The sequence below is a fragment of the Ictalurus furcatus genome, chromosome 7 (assembly GCF_023375685.1).
Source record: "Ictalurus furcatus strain D&B chromosome 7, Billie_1.0, whole genome shotgun sequence".
NCBI lineage: Eukaryota > Metazoa > Chordata > Actinopteri > Siluriformes > Ictaluridae > Ictalurus > Ictalurus furcatus.
The window spans coordinates 33572375-33592170 of NC_071261.1; the positions used below are offsets into that span (position 1 = coordinate 33572375).

A 19796-nucleotide genomic window follows, 5' to 3' on the forward strand; every position below is an offset into this window, starting at 1 on the left:
AGCAGCTCTAAAAACATTGGAGGATTCTGCTTTTGCTCCCTTAGTTTTAGCTGAACTAGCATCAGATCCGAATGTAAGGCACCCCGAAGTAGCTGCTCTACTCTGGATGTATCCACACGACTAGCAGGAACACCCCCTTTAATAACCACCTTTGTCAGAGACTGCTCTAATCGCCTCAGGAAGTCTGACAGTTTCTCATATTGGCCTTGCTGCAATAGCCTAATATCAAAGTAGAGGTCTTCACCTGATTCAGCTGTTCCGAATGCACTCTCAATAGCATCCAAGCATTTATGAGGTGTAACGTCAGCATCAGCTGTCCGCACAGCTTTTACTACAGCTAGAGCTGGCCCTCTAAGGCTTTCCATAATCCTCAGTCACTTTTCTTTGGCAGAGCAGTCTATGCTCCATCACTTCTTCCCCTGCAGGAGCTGGTAAGGTGCCAGAGAACATCCTCAGGTGCCGATAACTACTATTCTCTCCTGAAGGCTTCTCTATTTTGGACAACAGGTCACCAACAGCCGGAATGATGGACTCAGCAGAGCCACTAGACCTTGATGCTTCAAGCAGGACTTTCAATGGAGTGTGTGCTTCTTCATCTAAAGCTGGAGCTTCAGTTGCCATGACGATAGGCCAAGCCTCATCGCTATGGGTGTGCATTACTTCATACGGGACCTTGGTTGGATCAATCTTTTCTTTACATTCACACAGTACTGTTAGTCGGTCAAGTGTTGTATTAAACTTTCTTCCTCTAACTCGCACTTGTCCCAAAGCCTTGATAGTTTCCAGAGTTTCTTCTATCTGCGCAACTTCAAACTCTTTGGGGACAACTGCTAGCAATGTGTGGGTTTGATTGAGAGACTCCCTTTGACGCCACTCTCTAAGCTCTTTCACCAGCTCTAATTTCACTGACTGAAGTTCCATGGTAATCTACTTTTGCCTATTAGTATTACGGAATTGTGGTTGGGAACTCAAAAAAAATTAGATAGATCCCAGCGGTGCCTCCAATTTATGTAGCGTCCCTTTGGTGTAATACCTTTTACTTGGGGGAGCTACCCTGAGTTCTTTTCTATTTATCAACAGAAATACTAAATATTTACTCTTCTTTGTGTTTGGTGTTACTCGGCTAATGCCTTGGGATCCTCATGCATTCCATAATTATCCAATTAATAAATATACTCTTTATGAAATGTCCACTATATCCCCCCATACAATGATATCTCTTATCACTGATTAACTGTCTATGATCTCAGAAAAATAGACTAATTTGAAGTGTATACACTAATGTTTAACCTTTGTCAGTAATCAAACCAATGTCTAAACCTTTAACAGTTTTACTAATATAGACACAGTATTTAACATGAAAATCAGGCATTAGACATTCAGCTTCAATTTTACATCATGTACAGTTCTCCGAATGCCTTAAGAATTTATAAAGGGCACAACAACAGAAAAAGTTGTGCACAACACTCAAAAGATATAGGCTATTCGCCCAGATTAACCAACAAAAACCGGCATTACCCCATACAACAAACAAAATAATAATACCAAGTTCCCCGTTGCAGGCCTGAATGTAGCTGGCGTACGTAGAAGCCTCAAACGAAATGGTTGCTTCACCACGAGGGCAAACACAAATAAATGGTACCTTGATCAAGAATGGGCTCACACTCACGCAGGGTTGTTGCAAGATAAGAAGAAAAGGAGCTTCACACACAGGTAGTCATCCGCAAAGTCCACAGCTCCTTTCTCCGTGACAAACACAGTCTCTGCACCTCCAGTCGGCTGTTCGCTAACTTATTAGCAGAGTCCACGTGTGCACCACTTAACTTGTAGTGATGGTACTTGAAAGAAGAAAAAACCCGCAGCTAGTGAATTCACACTCCTTCCACATGCACGCTCTTCTCCCTCCTCCCTCTCGTGCCGTTTTTTTTCTCAACCTTCCAGTGACCTGTAACTCCATCCTGATTGGTCCATTAACCCATAAACATAAACTTACACCTTTACATCCCTTTTTTCTGTACATACCTCACAATATTATTACAGCATTAAACTCCTTATGACCTGTAATTTTTCCCAAACAACTATTTAAGAACTTATTCAATGAATGAATCAATTTAAATAATGACACTATTTTCCACCTCGCTACAAGTCCCTTCAGATGTCTGAGTTTTCACCACCTCTCAAAAGCCATGCTTTAGAATGGGCTCTGTCAATTGTCCCGCCCATTATTGCAGTTATTTTGTGCTGAACCTAGTTCTGTTTCCCAAAATATAAACAAATCGGTGATCCACGGCCCTATGCCACCAAGAGCTTACTGCTCCCAGTAGGACCAACATTGCTTAACAGATCTCAGAGGAGAGGTCATTGTGAGTGGTTGTTAAGATTGTGTTATGTTTGCACTGTACACTGTTATTAGTTTTTATTACTCTGTGTCTTGTTTATTTCCAGCAGTGTAGTGTAATGTTTGTATGTGTAAGTGTGCACTGTAGGATCACTATAAACCAGCAACAAATTCCTTGTATACTCAGGCATACTTGGCCAGTGTTAGACTTCCATGTATCTCAGGAATCTCAGATTATGCCTTTCAGATCTTCCGTCATGCCTTTCAGCCTGTTCTACAATTACTTCTATTAACTTTTAGTTCTGTGCTTAGAAAGTGTGGTTCTCCTCAGAGTGCTTCAGATCGATCTGGGGAGCCTAAATGAACACACACTAACACATGCATGCTCAAGTAGACATCCGAGTTTATTCATGCAAACCAAGAGTATTTATACACATTGATAAGAAGCAGTGCGTGGACGGTTTCTACTGGTGCAGGGGCCAGACAGATTTAGACAAAACACACAGCACCCAGGGTCATACTACAAAATAAGTCCACTATAATAAAGATGGCAGGTGATCAGCTTATTCAAAGAGACAATTAAATGTATACATTCATCATAGGTATTTGATAGCATAGAAACATAAACAGAAACTATAGCCCAGTATTCCCCATATCCAAGGTGTCTTAATAGCAGTTCATAATATAAGAGTACATGATATAAGAGAATTTCCTTTCAGCCAGTAAAGCTTATTCTGATTCTGAAAGCTCGGATTTGGTTAGGCCATGGAAAAGCCTAACCAACCTTTTGGCAAACTGCTTGGCACCTTAGGAGGGGGAGACGAGACATTACAGAAGCTTAGCTAAGCGAGTGTAGGGTAGAGTTGACCATGTTGATATTGTTGAGCAAATGAATTAGCAGTTTTGGAAACTTTCACCCATGGAATTGATGCATCCCTAGCAATAATACATTTGAGTTGCAGTTCATCATTGCTCATTGAGATAATGTTGCTTTCTATTTTTTATGTTATTGACGTCCATTTTTTTTTCTCCCTAGAGACAGAAGAACATGATGCTCACAAGACCTTCCAGTAGTCATCAAACGACTGCTACTATTCTTTGTATTATGACCAGTCAAGAACAAATGCACACAGAACTTCACATCTGCTCATATTGTGGGAAGAGTTTTACTCACCAGAGTAGTTTACAAAGGCACCAGCACATTCACACAGGAGAAAAACCTCATCAGTGCTCACAGTGTAGAAAGAGTTTCAATCAGAGAGGTCATCTCCAACAACACCAGCGCATTCACACAGGAGAGAAACCATTTATCTGTGTGCAGTGTGGGGCAAAATTTACTCACAAGTGTACTCTCAAAAGACATGAACGCATCCATACAGGAGAGAAGCCGTATCACTGCTCACAATGTGGAAAGAGTTTTGCTGACTTGAGTAGCTTCCAAAGACACCAACATATTCACACAGGAGAAAAGCTCTATCAGTGCTCACAGTGTGGAAAGAGTTTTAATCTAGAGAGTACTCTCCAACAACACCAGCGTGTTCATACTGGAGAAAAGCCGTATCACTGCTTACAGTGTGGGAAGAGTTTTAATCAAAGAGGTAATCTCCAACAACACCAACGAATTCATACAGGAGAGAAACCATTTATCTGTGTACAGTGTGGGGCAAAATTTGCTCACAAATGTAATCTCAAAACACACCAACGCATCCATACAGGAGAGAAGTCGTATCACTGCTCACAATGTGGAAAGGATTTTGCTGGCTTGAGTAGTTTCCAAAAACACCAACGGATTCACACTGGAAAGAAGCCGTATCACTGCTCACAGTGTGAAAAGAGTTTTAATCGACAGGATGCACTCCAGTATCACCAGCGTATTCATACAGGAGAGAAACCATTCATCTGTGTACAGTGTGGGGCAAAATTTACTCAGAAGTGTAATCTCAAAACACACCAGCGCATCCATACAGGAGAGAAGCCGTACCACTGCTCACAATGTGGAAAGAGTTTTGCTGACTTGAGTAACTTCCAAAGACACCAACAAATTCACACAGGAGAGAAATCGTATCACTGCTCACAGTGTGGAAAGAGTTTTAATCTAGAGAGTGCTCTCCAGCACCACCAGCACATTCACACTGGAGAAAAACCCTATCAGTGCTCACAGTGTGGAAAGAGTTTTAATCACAGAGGTAATCTCCTACAACATCAGCGTATTCATACAGGAGAGAAACCATTCATCTGTGTACAGTGTGGGGCAAAATTTACTCACAAGTGTAATCTCAAAACACACCAACGCATCCATACAGGAGAGAAGCCGTACCACTGCTCACACTGTGGAAGGAGTTTTGCTGTCTTGAGTAGTTTCCAAAAACACCAACGTACTCATACAGATTAAAAGTTGTATCACTGCCCACAGTGTGGAAAAAGTTTTACTCACTCAAGTACTCTCCAAAAACACGAAACCATTCATGTGAGAGAGAAGCTGTGTTACTGCTGACTATGGGGGAAGATTTTTCTACAGGTGTTTGCTTATATTTTGACCAGAGATTTACTGGTTTAACAGTCCGTACAGGAATTCGCTGAGTTTTTGAGAACACTACTTGAAATGGCAAATTTGCGGTTGCATGAAATTATTTTGCATGGTTGCATTTGTTGGTAAAATGAGACCGTTAAGCTGTATTTATGTGCGATCTACGTGTATTAGGAGGGCTTTGACTGAATGCATGTCATGATGACATCACACGGTGCATTGTGATGGGGACATATGATGTGTCTTGGTGAAAATCTACAGTTTTAAACTTACAAGCTCCTCAAAATATTGTGGACTTTCCTTGATTTTTCGTTAAAATCGTTAAATCCTGGAGGGACACCTAAGTGTTCCAACACCGAGTCAACAGTTTTTGACATTTGACAAAATGTGAATGAAATATTTTCCTGTAATTTACAGTAGTTCTATAAATTAGGCTTGTGCAGTATTTATTATATCCTTATTTCTTTCCATTATAAACTGCCTTCAACAGTCTTGTATTTTTTCATAATATTCTAACCTCCACAACAGGATTTGTAGACTGAAGGTACTCTTAGTCCCTGACCTAATTAACCAGTTTATTGATGGAGACTTCAAAGCACTTCTGTAAGTCGTTCTGTATAAGGGCATCTGTCAAATGTGGTAAGTGTAATTTGTCCTATCCAAAATGTCCTATCCAAAATGGGTTTGTAGAATCACACTTGCATACATACATATATCAGATATAAAGACACTGAGGTTTGGAACACAATAGTTTTGGAGAGTTTTTAAGTAGTTTCTTTGTACAAACTGGAAGCCAGTAAAATTAAACAGTCTAAGTCAGAGTAGTTTATCTAAGAATGGAAGTACAGCATAAAGTAGCTGAGATTAGAATTTAGCAGGTGGTATAGTGTGCATTCTGCTTTGTGGTATATAAATATGAAGTAGATCACGTTTACAATCTGGCCACCAAAAATGATTTTTAAAAATTTAATTGAACGAGTTGAAAAAAAAAGAGCTAGTGGCTTTTATTCCACTCATTGGCCAGAGTGGAGGAGAGGAGAGGAGAGGGGAGGGGGGCATGCAACATACAACATACAATCTCAGTGTAATCCATATATAAAATAGGAATCAAGTGGATTTCATACATAACATACCGATTTGATTGATTTCAGTTTCAGGCTGTTACACCTCGAAGTTCAAAGGGGGTGAAAGATGCAATACACTGTACAGTAAAACCATCATTTGGAAAATGTGTTCTTTTGGTAAAGAATTGCAGTCTCCTTATCTTTTTTTGTATCAATTCATTAGTGTGTCCAATTCATTTGTAAAATGAAAATGTAACCGAAATGCTTATAAATAAACACATTTAAGAGGAGTTGTTGATTTATTTATTTTTTATTGATCTGTTAAACTGATTTTAATTTCGGTCAAGCTCACGTGACATTGGACTAAGTATACAGGTGCATCTCAAAAAATTAGAATATTGTGGAAAAGTAAATATTTTCCTGTAATTTAATTCAAAAAGTGGAACTTGAAGATATTCTAGATTCTTTACACATAAAGTGAAATATTTCGAGCCTTTTTTCATTTTAATCTTGATTACGGCTTACAGTTCACAGAAATCAAAAATCCAGTGTCTCAAAATATTCTAATAAAGAAATTATAATACATAAATATCGACCTGAGAAGACTCTAATCAGCGAATTATTTCCAAACAGCTGCGAAGGTTTCCTGAGTCTTTAATCTCTCAGTCTAGTTCAGCATACAACCACAATCACGGGGAAGATGAAAGTAAATGTATTTCATTTGGAAATCAAGGTCCCAGAGTCTAGAGGAAGAGTGGAGAGGAACAGAATCCAAGCTGCTTGAAGTCCAGTGTGAAGTTTCCACAGTCAGTGATGATTTGGGGTGCCATGTCATCTGCTGGTGTTGATCCATTGTGTTTTCTCAAGTCGGGAGTCAATGCAGCGTCTACCAGGAGATTTTAGAGAACTTCATGCTTCCATCTGCTGACGAGCTTTATGGAGATGCTGATTTCCTTTTCCAGCAGGACTCGCCACCTGCCCACAGTGCCAAAACTACTAGTAACTGGTTTACTGACCATGGTATTACTGTGCTTGATTGGCCAGCTGACTCGCCTGACCCGAACCCCATAGAGAATCTTTGAGAAACACCAGACCCAACAATACAGACAAGGTGAAGGCCACTATCAAAGCAACCTGGACTTCCAGAACACCTCAGCAGTGCCACAGGCTGATCGCCTCCATACCACGCCACACTGATACAGTAATTCCTGCAAAAGGATTAAAGCCCTGACTGAGTATTGAGCACATAAATTAGATACTGGATTTTTGATTTCCATGAGCTGTAAGCCATAATCATTGAGATTAAAACAAAAAAGTCTTGAAATATTTCACTTTATGTGTAATGAATCTAGAATATCTGAAAGTTCCACTTTTTGAATGAAATTACAGAAAAAAATGTACTTTTCCACGATATTCTAATTTATTGAGATGCACCTGTAGAAGAGAAATTATTTATAATCGCACTATTCGGTGTCACCCAGATGAGGATGGGTTCCCTTTGAATCTGATTCATCTCAAGTTTTCTTCGTCATGTCGTCTCAGGAAGTTTTTCCATCTGCCACCGTCACCTCTGGCTTGTTCTTTAGGGATAAATAAAAATGTTATATCTGTATTTCTATAAAGCTGCTTTGTGACAGTGTCCATTGTTAAAAGCGCTGTATAAATAAAATTTAGTTGAATTGAATAGCTGTGTAACCGTGTAGTGTTTCCAGTATAATCGCATCCCCCGAAGCAGCTCTTTGATTCATTTCCCGCCAGTCCAGTAGGTGGCAGTAGAACACCTTTCACCTGTGAAACCACCTCAAATCGAAGAAGACGACGACCTGCAGGTTTTCCCGCTTGGACAGCAGTTCCATGTAACTTTTTTGCTTGAATGTTTACAACACATTCTTTATTTAACTGTCTTTACAGCGACAGTTAAATCTGATCCAGTTTAAAAGAAAGAAGATCACTGAGGTGGATTCATGTGTTGATCTTTAAATCCTGAGGTAAGTTAAAGTGAAAATGGTTCTGTGAGCTGCTCGGTCTCAGCTAGAACACTAACTGGATCCTAGATGGATCTCTGCTTCATATCTAATAGCGTCTAGTGCAGATAGATGACTTGTACCTTTTAAATAAATAAATAAGTATTTATATAAATCTGATCTCTAGGAATTCTAGTTTTATCATTTTCTTGACATTGCTGATGAGTAGACAAGTTACCTCAGCAAACATTTTCCTCATCGGTTAAGCATTATTATCGACCCTGGGTCTTCACAGTGTCGGGTTTTGGCAGACATTGAATGAAAATTTAATTAGAATTATAATTATGGACATACACAACTCTGAGTGACCAATAAACACAGCCAGTTCGAGCCTTTTAGGGCTTATATGTGCATTAAGGTGCGTTAAGCAAGGTAGTTCTAATACAGTTTAGGGGGGGATTGCTGTTTATATGTAAATCTGTTAACTGGAAAGTTTTACTGTTTAACTACATATTACACACCGTATTACCTCACTTTTATACAACAAGAGATTATAGACATGATGGGCTACAAGAAAATGTATGCAAAAATGTATTGTTGTATTTTGGATATAAACACACACACACACACACACATATATATTTATATTCTTGGACTAAGATATAAATGCCCTCAATATTGACAAAATATATCAATTGAATGCATATGTAAGAATAAATTATGTTTTCTCTATATATTATTATAAAATTATGTATTTAGGATAGGAAATACACATATATCTTGGACTTCATTAACAGGTTAAAGATACTGATTAGATAGAAATATATATATATGCATGCATATGCATAAGATAAGATAACATTTATTGATCCCACACTGGGGAAATTCCCTCGTTACAGCAGCTCAATTACACATAAAACAGATAGGAAAGAATACACATTAAATAGGAATAGAATTTAAATAAAGTATCTAGATTGGCACCCTGTCCAGGGTGTACCCCGCCTTGTGCCCGATGCTTCCTGGGATAGGCTCCAGGTTCCCCTGTGACCCTGAAGAAGGATAAGCGGTATAGAAGATGGATGGATGGATAAAGTATCATATATATATATATACACACACACACACAGGAATAGAAAAATAAGAATTAGAGTAGTAAAAAAATAATAATGCTAATATGTACACTATGACCACCACAATGTATGTACAGATGAATACAAATTTGAATATATACAGATGTGTAACACCTTGTTTATATACATGAGTGGATAAATGGATTATTGCGCAGGTAACAATAGAGGGGTGAGCAACAAATAATAATGTGTGGGTTGATGATGCAAAAAAACAGCTAGCGGTGCTACATTATGTTGTTGTTGCATTAAAGGGTCTGACTGCTGTAGGGATGAAGGACCTGCGGTAGTGCTCTTTCTTGCACTGAGGGTACAGCATCTGCTGCTGAAGGAGCTGCTCAGGGACCCCAGTATCTCATACAGGGGGTGAGAGGAATTGCTCATGATAGATGTCATTTTAGCTAACATCCTTCTCTCCCCCACCACCTCTATGCTGTCCAGGACAGAGCTAGCCCTCTTAACCAGTTTGTTGAGACGTTTCCTGTCCCTCTCTGTGCTCCCAATTCCCCAGGAAACTACCGCATAGAAGATGCATAGAAGATGCTTCCACAGTGTCATAGAAAGTTTTAAGCAGGGTCCTGCACACACCAAAAGACCTCAGTCTCCTCAGCAGGTGGAGACGACTTTGGCCCTTTTTGTACAGGACATCTGTGTTTGTGGACCAGTCCAGTTTATTGGTGAGGTGAACACCCAGGAATTTATGTTTCCACTTTCGCGATGTCAATACCCTGGATGCTCACCGACGTAGACCAGGTTGGCCTCCTACGGAGGTCGACTACCATCTCCTTTGTCTTGCAGGCGTTGAGGCAGAGGTGGTTTAATTCACACCAGTTGACAAAGTCAGCGATGACCTCCCGGAATTCCTGATCATTCTCCTCTGATACTCGTCCAACAATGACCATATCATCAGAGAACTTCTGCATGTGGCAGCTGTTAGTGTTATGCCTGAAGTCCGTTGTGTACAGGGTGAAGAGAAATGGAGCAAGCACCGTACCCTGCGGTGCTCCCGTGCTGCTGACCACCACATCAGACATACAGTCCTGGAGCCTCACATACTGTGGTCTGTCAGTGAGATAGTTGGTGATCCATGCAGCCAGGTGGCAGTCAACTCCAGCTCCCAAAAGCTTCCCCCTAAGTAGTGATGGCTGAATTGTGTTGAAAGCACTGGAAAAATAAAAAAAACATGATCCTCACAATGCTCCCAGTATTCTCCAGGTGTAGAAATGATCTGTGCATCAGATAAATAATGGCGTCCTCAACCCCCATGCCTAGTCGGTAAGCAAACTGTAGGGGGTCTAGCTCTGAGCTCACTTGGGTACACAGTTGTCGCAGTACAATTCTCTCCATGGATTTCATCAGGTGTGAAGTCAAGGCCTGAAGTGGTTTGGCTCACTTGGATGTGCAATTTTGGGTACTGGAACCACACAGGAAGTCTTCCACAGTACTGGAACTCGCGCTAGTCTCAGGCTCAGATTAAAGATGTGCAGGATGACCTCACTGAGCTGATCTGCACAGTCTTTAAGCAGTCTGGAGCTGATTCCATCCGGGCCTGTGGCCTTTCTTGCCTTGATCTTCTTTAGCGCCTTCTTCACCTGATTGAGTGTCAGAGAGAGACTGCAGGGGGGAGTTATTGGCGATCCCTGATGAGTGATATTAGGGGAGGGGTGTGAAACCTCCTCGAGTGAGGGATGGTGAGCAGTGGAGAGGTGTGAGCTGTGTAATGCTGATATCTCAGAAACTCTGAGGTGTGAGTTGGATATTGGGCTACTAAGTTATGAAATTTGGTGCACAATTATAGGACGGTCTCCATGTTAATCATAGCAATTTTTGAGTCTCTACTTCAAACCCTTTAGTGCCACCAACTGCCTAAATTTGCAATCATGTTTATGTTAACTTTTTAACCAGGGGTAGCTACAAAAATCTATTTTCCTCTGATTCCTTGGCTCAAGACGATTCGCGTGCACCCTATGACGTCGTTTTCCGTTATGAAAATTTTTGCACCATTTTGAATTTTCTGAAAAACCTACTTTTTCGAACTTGTCCTAGGCGGTTTGTCCGACATCATCTAGAGCCATTTTCAATAAAAAAGGATTCACAGAATTTTGATAAACCATACCATTTCTGAATGGTGCTTCAACGAATTTGATGGACGTGAGGGTATATCTCCATAACACTTTGAGGGATTGTGATTAAACGTGGTTATTGACATCAGCATTAGGCCCTGAGGTTAGCTGCAGTGTTTGGAACAGCATGACCTAGTGGTCATGAGATATGAAAAATGCACATTTTCGCTTATAACTTCTGAACAGTTTGTCTTAAAATCATCAAATCTGTCTCATTAGATTCAGTGGGGTATACCAAGACTAACAATATGGCCATTTTGGATGTCAGCTATTTTGAATTTAGTCATAAAATGCTGTATTTTACAAACAATTTGGTATATCGTTACGAAACACTGTAGGGGTCTTTGACACCAAAAAAGTTTCGGGACAGCGCCACCTTGTGGTCAAAAATTATAATGCTGTTTCCAGAAATGCTAATAACTATTGACCCCTTTTGCCTTTTGTCATGAGACTGGCCTTGATATATTTCATCATTTCTGCCAAGAACAGTAATACCAATTATGTCAATATTGAGCAAACTTCCTGTCAGTCATGTTTAAATGATTTGAAAACCTACTTTTTCAAGCTCCTCCTATATTGTTTTCCAATTTGCAAAAAAATTGGCCTGCATCATCTGACACTCAAGACAAAAAGTTATTCAAAGAATTTTGATAAACCATACCATTTTCGAATGGCGCTTTAACGAATTCGATGAAGAATGTGCAAAATTGAACTTGAGTCTGTATCTCTGAGACACTTTGAGGGATTGTGACGAAACCTGGTACATGTCATCACCATTAGCGTTTCAGCGCACTGCCCCCTACTGGTCAGGAGACAAGATATTATACAAGCTCAGCCAAACATGTGTGGTGAGTGTTGATATTGGTGAGCAAATGAATTAGCAGTTTTAGAAACTCCTTAACCCATGGTATTGATTCATCCATACCAATGAAAATACATAGAAAAATTAAACGGTCCTTTATGGGGAATTGGGATAATGTTGCTTTGTATTTTTTGTTATTGACTTCCATTTTTTTCTCCCTAGAGACAGAAGAACATGATGCCCACAAGAGAGTCCAGTAGTCAACAATCAACTGCTACTATTCTTTGTATTATGACCAGTCAAGAACAAATACAAATGCACACAGAACTTCACATCTGCTCATATTGTGGGAAGAGTTTTACTCACCAGAGTAATTTACAAACGCACCAGCGCATTCACACAGGAGAAAAACCTCATCAGTGCGCACAGTGTGGAAAGAGTTTTGCTCAACTTAGTAATTTCCAACAACACCAGCGTATTCATACAGGAGAGAAACCATTTATCTGTGTACAGTGTGGGGCAAAATTTACTCACAAGTGTAATCTCAAAAGACACGAACGCATCCATACAGGAGAGAAGCCATATCACTGCTCACACTGTGGGAAGAGTTTTTCTAATTTGAGTAATTTCCAAAAACACCAACGAATGCACGCAGGAGAGAAGTCGTATCCCTGCTCACAGTGTGGAAAGAGTTTTAATCTAGAGAGTAATCTCCAACAACACCAGCGCATTCACACTGGAGAAAAACCATATCAGTGCTCACAGTGTGGGAAGAGTTTTAATCACAACAGGTCTCTCCAGCGTCACCAGAGTATTCACAGAGGAGAGAAGCCGTATCACTGCTCACAGTGTGGGAAGAGTTTTAACCGAGAGTGTAATTTCCAAACACATCAGCGCATTCACACCGGAGAGAAACCTTATCAGTGCTCACAGTGTGGAAAGAGTTTTAATCAACAAAGTGGTCTCAAAGCACACCAGCGCATTCACACGGGAGAAAAGCCGTATCACTGCTCACAGTGTGGGAAGAGTTTTAATCGACGGAGTACACTCCAGTATCACCAGCGAATTCATACAGGAGAAAAACCATTTATTTGTGTACAGTGTGGGGCAAAATTTACTCATAAGGGTAATCTCAAAACACACCAGCGAATCCATACAGGAGAGAAGCCGTACCACTGCTCACACTGTGGAAAGAGTTTTGCTGGCTTGAGTAGTTTCCAAAGGCACCAACAAATTCACGCAGGAAAGAAGTCGTATCACTGCTCACAGTGTGGAAAGAGTTTTAATCTAGAGCGTGCTCTCCAACAACACCAGCGCATTCACACTGGAGAAAAGCCTCATCAGTGTTCACAGTGTGGGAAGAGTTTTAATCAAAGGGGTAATCTCCAACAACATCAAAGAATTCATACAGGCGAGAAACCATTTCTCTGTGTGCAGTGTGGGGCAAAATTTACTTACAAGTGTAATCTCAAAACACACCAACGCATCCATACCGAAGAGAAGCCGTATCACTGTTCACAGTGTGGAAAGAGTTTTGCTGTCTTGAGTAGCTTCCAACAACACCAACGGATTCACACTGGAGAGAAGCCATATCACTGCTCACAATGTGGAAAGAGTTTTAATCAACAGAGTACACTCCAGTATCACCAGCATATTCATACAGGAGAAAAGTCGTATCACTGCTCACAGTGTAGGAAAAGTTTTACTCACCCGAGTAATCTCCAAAAACACCAGGCCATTCACATGAGAGAGAAGCTCTGTTAGTGTTGATGGTGTGGGAAGATTTTTGTACAACTGTTTGATTATATTTTGAACAGAGATTTACTTGTTTAACAGTCCGTACAGGATTCCGCTGAGTTGTCTTGCGATCGTTGCGCCCAAAAATTCTTCATGCTTGAATTCAATTTTAAAAGTTTGCCGAATTTTTTTGTGCTTCTTTGCGGAAAACTACTTGAATTGGAAAATATGCAGTTGCATGAAATGGTCTTTCACAGTGATATTTGTTGGCGAATGAGACCTTTTGGCTGTACTTTGGTGTGATGCACGTGAATCGAAGAGGGCTTTGAGTGAATGTGTCGTGATGGCGTCACGTGATGCGTCTTGGCGAAAATCTGCGTTAATTCTGAAAAATTGCAAACTCCTCCCAATATTACAGAGTTTCCTTGATTTTGTGTAAAATCATGAAATCTTGGAGGGAACAACACCAAGCCAGTTTTTGACATTTGACAAAATATGACATTACATGAAATATTATTTCCTGTAGTTTACAGTAGTTCTATAAATTAGGCTTGTGCAATATTGATTTTATACTAATTCCTTTCCATTATAAACTGTCTACAACAGTCTTGTCTTTTTTCATACTATTCTAACCTCCACAACAGGATTTGTAGACTGAAGGTACTCTTAGTCCCTGACCTAATGAACCAGCTTGAGCACTAATATAATAATAATTTAATATAATATAATTGCCAATAAACATCACTAGATATCATATAGGCACATATTGCACAAACCTAGTATAAACTATAGCTACTCGCCTTGATTTCCAGCGGTTAAGTAAAAGACCTTCACTCCTGAAATTTGATTGGAATTAGTTATAGTAACAGCTACACTTTTGTTCTTAGGGTGAAGAATTGCAGTCTGCTCTGTCTGTCTGATCTGTTTTGTATGTAAATTCATTTGATATGTCCAATTCATTTGTAAAAATTTAAATATAACCCAAATGCTTACAAATAAACACGTTTAAAAGGAGTTTTTTTTAATTGATCTGTTAAACTGATTATTTTGGGCAAGTGCATTTGACACTGGATTAAGTGTAATGTGATGAGAGAGAACTGAGCATGCAAGCAGTAACAGTCAAAGCAGAACTGGGGAAAGGAATATTTCTAATATATAAAAGAATGGTTGGTCAGGTAACAAGGAAGGAAAGGGTGTTTACTAGTCTGTTAACGTCACAGTTGTTTAAACACTAAACATGATAAGAAATTACAATATGAGGAGGTATGGTTAATCTCAGGCACTTGAGATGATGAAACATGTATTTATGCAATTGATAACTGAATTCTTGAATGTTAATTTTCTATAACAGCATGGCCCTGGCAATAATTCTGGCTGTAACAAAAATTATTTAAAATTAAATTGGTTCAAGAACTTTCGACTGTTATTAGTAGAAAAAAAGTAATTAAATTCAGGGAGACTAACAGTGGTGTTACATGACCCTGGCATGGATTATTTTCGTTCAACTGCGCAGCTTGTTTTTTATTCCTAACCTAATCAGTATCAAGGTGTAACAGTGGCCGCACAATGGTTCCTGTGTGTGTGTGTGGTGTTTCACATGTTCTCCTCATGTTCATGTGCGTTTTCTCCAATGACCAAAAACCTGCAAGTGCTTTGATGCTAAATTGCCCCAGGTGTGAATGTGGGTGTGTGTGAATGGTGCCCTGGGATTTGCACTGGCATCCCATCCTGGGTGAAATCTTCCTCCTTGTGCCCAGTGTTACTAGGATCAGGCTCTGGATCTGAATGAATCTGATTCGGTATCAGATAGAGAGAATGGTTCATTTACAAAGTCTACTAGAGGGAGAACACTAATGCAATCAATCGATCAATTAAAAAAGGCACTCTGTTACTATTTAGAGGGTTATTGGGCATAAAATAGGATTTAGATTGATATTTCATGTCCTTTCCCACAGACCAGTCCAGTAGGTGAACACTTTTGGACTGGTAAAACACCTTTCACCACCTCAAATCGAAAAAGAAGTGCTGCAACTGGATGATTTTGGCCCGTATGTAACAGCATCTGGTGCACATAGCTTAACCCATCCTTGCCCTTGAAGGCCTTTTTTTAGAGGCTCCTTATATACTATGCTAAGACGATTACCTCACCTGTTTCACATCACCTTCTTATTTCAACTTGTCACATCACTTCTCATTTGTAAGTCGTTTAGGATAAAAGTGTCTGCTAAATGTATAACTGTATTAGTCCTAATTTGCCCCTGTCCCAAATTTCTTGGAACGTGTTGCATGCATCAATTTCAAAATAAACGTTTATCTTCAAAAAACTATGCAGTTGATTAGGTGAAACATCAAATACCTTGTCTTTATACATTTTTTATTTAAATACAAGTATAAGTACATTTACACATCACTCCTCTTTGTTTTTATTAGCATTTTCCATACTGTTCCAACTTTTTTGGAATTGGGGTTGTATTTCTTAACCATTAATGATTTGTTTATCGGTATATTAAATAATATATTATATAATATATTAGGTATATTAAATAATATCCATCCATCCTCTATACCGCTTCTTTTCAGGGTCACGGGGAACCTGGAGCCTATCCCAGGGAGCATCGGGCACAAGGCGGGGTACACCCTGGACAGGGTGCCAATCCATCGCAGGGCACACTCACACACCCATTCATACACTACGGACACTTTAGACGTGATAATCAGCCTACCATGCATGTCTTTGGACTGGGGGAGGAAACCGGAGTACCCGGAGGAAACCCTCACAGCACGGGGAGAACATGCAAACTCCACACACACAGGGCCACAGTGGGAATCGAACCCCGACCCTGGAGGTGTGAGGCAAACATGCTAACCACTACATAATAATAATAATAATAATAATTAATTAAATGAATGAATGAATACATAGAAAAAAAAATTTAAGAGAAACTTAATAAAAGTAAAAATATAGTTATATAAGAAGAACTCCCCCAAAGAACTCTGGCACCACTGTAAGGTCCTCAATAATAGCCAGTAAGGGGCTCCATGTCTTATGAAGGGATCCCAGCAATCTTTTTGAGGAGTGTTTCAATTTTTCAAGTTGGATGCGTTGTAATACTCCTCATATCCAACCATTGTGTGATGGAGGAGAGGCATGCTTCCATTTAAGGTGGATGGCATGCCTAGCCAGCAAAGTGGTAAAGACAACGACACAGTGCACTGTGGTTGGTGTAATCTGGGTTGGAAGAAGGCCAAACAGCACAGTCAAAGGATTAGGGGAAATGCTGGTATTGAAGGCCTGTGAGAGAGTTCTAAAAACGTCTGACCAGTAGTCCGTTAGCATCGGGCATGCCCATGACACATGAAGAAGATCAACTGGAAATTGTATGCATCTGTTACAGGTATCGCCTTTGTTAGAAAATATTTTGACCAGTTTGAGGTTGGTGAAATAGGCTCTGTGGAGCACTTTACATTGTATTAGGGCGTATCTAGCACACACCGAATGAACTAGGCCAACAATGTCTTTCCACTGGTCATCAGAAACGTCGATGCCCAAATCTTGCTTCCAAGATACTTTGAGGGAGTCAATCGGAGATGGGGTTAGGGAACTTATTCTACCGTAAATGGTAGATATCAGCCGTCTTTGACCAGGGTAGAGGGTAAGAAGTAGATCGAGTTCTGATTCTGGCAGTGGGGAAATGGGGAAACAGCTTTTGAATAAAATGCCTCACTTGGAAAAAAAAAACAGAAAAGATGGATGTTTGGTAAGTAGAATTTAACTGACAGGAAAAGAAAGAAGATAAAACTTAATTTTCATACAAGTTGTTCAGAGTAGAAAGACCCTTAGCTGCCCAAATATCGAAGACAGTCTGAGAGAGGTGGGGAATAAGTGATTATTTAAGATTGGCATGTGAATCAAGGCTTTGTGTAAACCGAATTGTTTCTTGAATTGAAGCCAAATCTTAACAGTATTGGTGACTATTGGATTGCTTGGAATTTTGTGTACCTCAAGAGGGATCTGGGAACAGATCTTAGAAAGTAAAGAACGAGAGGCACAGCCTTTAAGGCCAATCCAGTAAAGGAATTTATTAACATTAAATGCCCAATAGGAATGGCAAAAATTGAGAAGCGCTAAATCCTCTTCAGATTTGGGAACCTGGAGAACCGATTTCCTGATGCAAGACGGCTTGTTATTCCAACGGAACTCCTTCAGTTGCTGATCCAACCTAGTAAAAAAAAAGTCCTTATTTGTAAGTAGTTTTGGATAAAAGCATCTGCTAAATGAATAAATGTAAATGTAATTATATGAGATGAGAATATGTGCAGTGATTTACATTTTGACTCAACCACTAAAAAAAAGAACAATACATTTAATATGTGGTTACAAAGGCATGTGTCATTACAGGGGAAGATCCATTTGTCCAAGGTTGAAGGAATCTCCAGATCAATGTATGTTTCTTTATCACTTCATATACCTTCTAAAATTGTTCAAAATTACTTTTTGACTTTATTTAAGAAAAGAGGTATTATGCAATAAAGAAGTAAAATTGGTTGACTTGTTCAGATAGTAGTAGTCATGACCTCTGACTAGAGATAATATTACTCTAATTAAAGTGTGTACAGATCTATGGGGACTAAAGAAAGTACTTTTTAGAAAAGGGCAAGCATGGGACGGTCGTCTAAACAGTATTAGTCAATTTCCTCTGTCTAATGACTAAGACTGGCGAGTTTGTGACCGTGAAATCCGCGTACACGGCCGGCGCGAGACTCTAAGCAACATGGAATCCGAACAAACGAGCACAGTCTAAGTAACTGGTTAAATAGCTAAACTGCTAAATAGCATAAACTGAAACACGCATTTAACCTTCGGCTGCACCTATTTCCATCTTTGGTTATAGGAGAGCAGTGGGCTAAGTAATGAATCCTTTATATTTTAACGCTACAACATGTTGGCCTTCAGCCTCCCCCGGTTTGTAGCTGTAATATGATAGGGGAGACCTGAGTGGTGGGGGGAATTGGCCAAGACTAAATTTGGAATAAAATCCAACATCATGAACAGTTAAGTCTCTGTGACAAATCCACAGCATCTTGACATACGTTTAAACAAGTGGTCTAAGGCCGCAGTATGAAACGAAACACAACCACTTTGAATTGTCTTATTTAGTCACTGGGAGCTTTCGCACTGGCAGTTTAGTCTGAAACAGAGCACAGTTTGCATGAAAAATTGCTAATGCGAAAGCTGTCATGCAGACCGGGAAGTGCACCGCAGTACCAAACCCAGGGCTACCTGTAGGAGGTGGGCAGAGTTCGCTTGCACTAGAACTGTGCTGCAATTCCCATGAATGTGAACAAAACTCGTACTCAGGTCCACAATTGTTCAGGAAGTAAAGTAACTTGCGCATGTGTTTTAGCCGTTGACGACATCATTAGTTTCTACACCACACATGTACCATGAGCAAGTAGACCTGGCTGTAGCCTGAAGAGTAGGGTGGGGCTGAACTTTTTGGCAGGGCCACATGTGTAACTCTGCCCATAAGAGTTAGAGATTAGGGTTAGGGGTAGGCATCAAAGTCATTACATTGCCACTAATCCATGAGACCAGATATGGGCGGAGCGACACATGTATTCCTGCCAAAATGTGCAGCCCCGCCCGGTTCTGCAGGCTGCAGCCAGGACCGTCTCACCATGAGATTTAACTGTTGCTGTAAACCTCATGGAAGAATATGCTGTGCAGGACACAGAAATGCAAACATATTTTCATATAGAGATGACCAGCTCATCTTCTGCTTCTCCTACTACTACTTGAGGTGGTTGACAGCTGAAAGGTGTTTTGCCACCACCTACTGGCAGTACCTGCCCAAATTTCCACATATCCTGTTAAACAGCCCTGTAAAAATGTTAAAATTAAAAAGTTTTGTTTGCCTTTTACTCTCTGTCCATTCTAAAATCCTAATTCATCTTTCTCTAATCCTTCCTTCCATCTGTTCTCTCTGTATGAAACTGTCACGATTACAACAGGGCTTTTAAAGTCATATTACTGTAGGTAACGGGCCACATTACACTTACTCCAATGTTAAGTGCACTTGGCCTAAACAAAAACGTGTTGACCTAAACAAAAAT

General features: G+C 40.0%; 1 pseudogene; it reads left to right on the forward strand.

Moving 5' to 3' along the window:
* Window positions 1–14696, forward strand: part of LOC128610754 (zinc finger protein 585A-like) — a 28932-nt pseudogene extending 14236 nt beyond the window's left edge.
* The last annotated feature ends 5100 nt before the right edge of the window (window positions 14697–19796 follow it).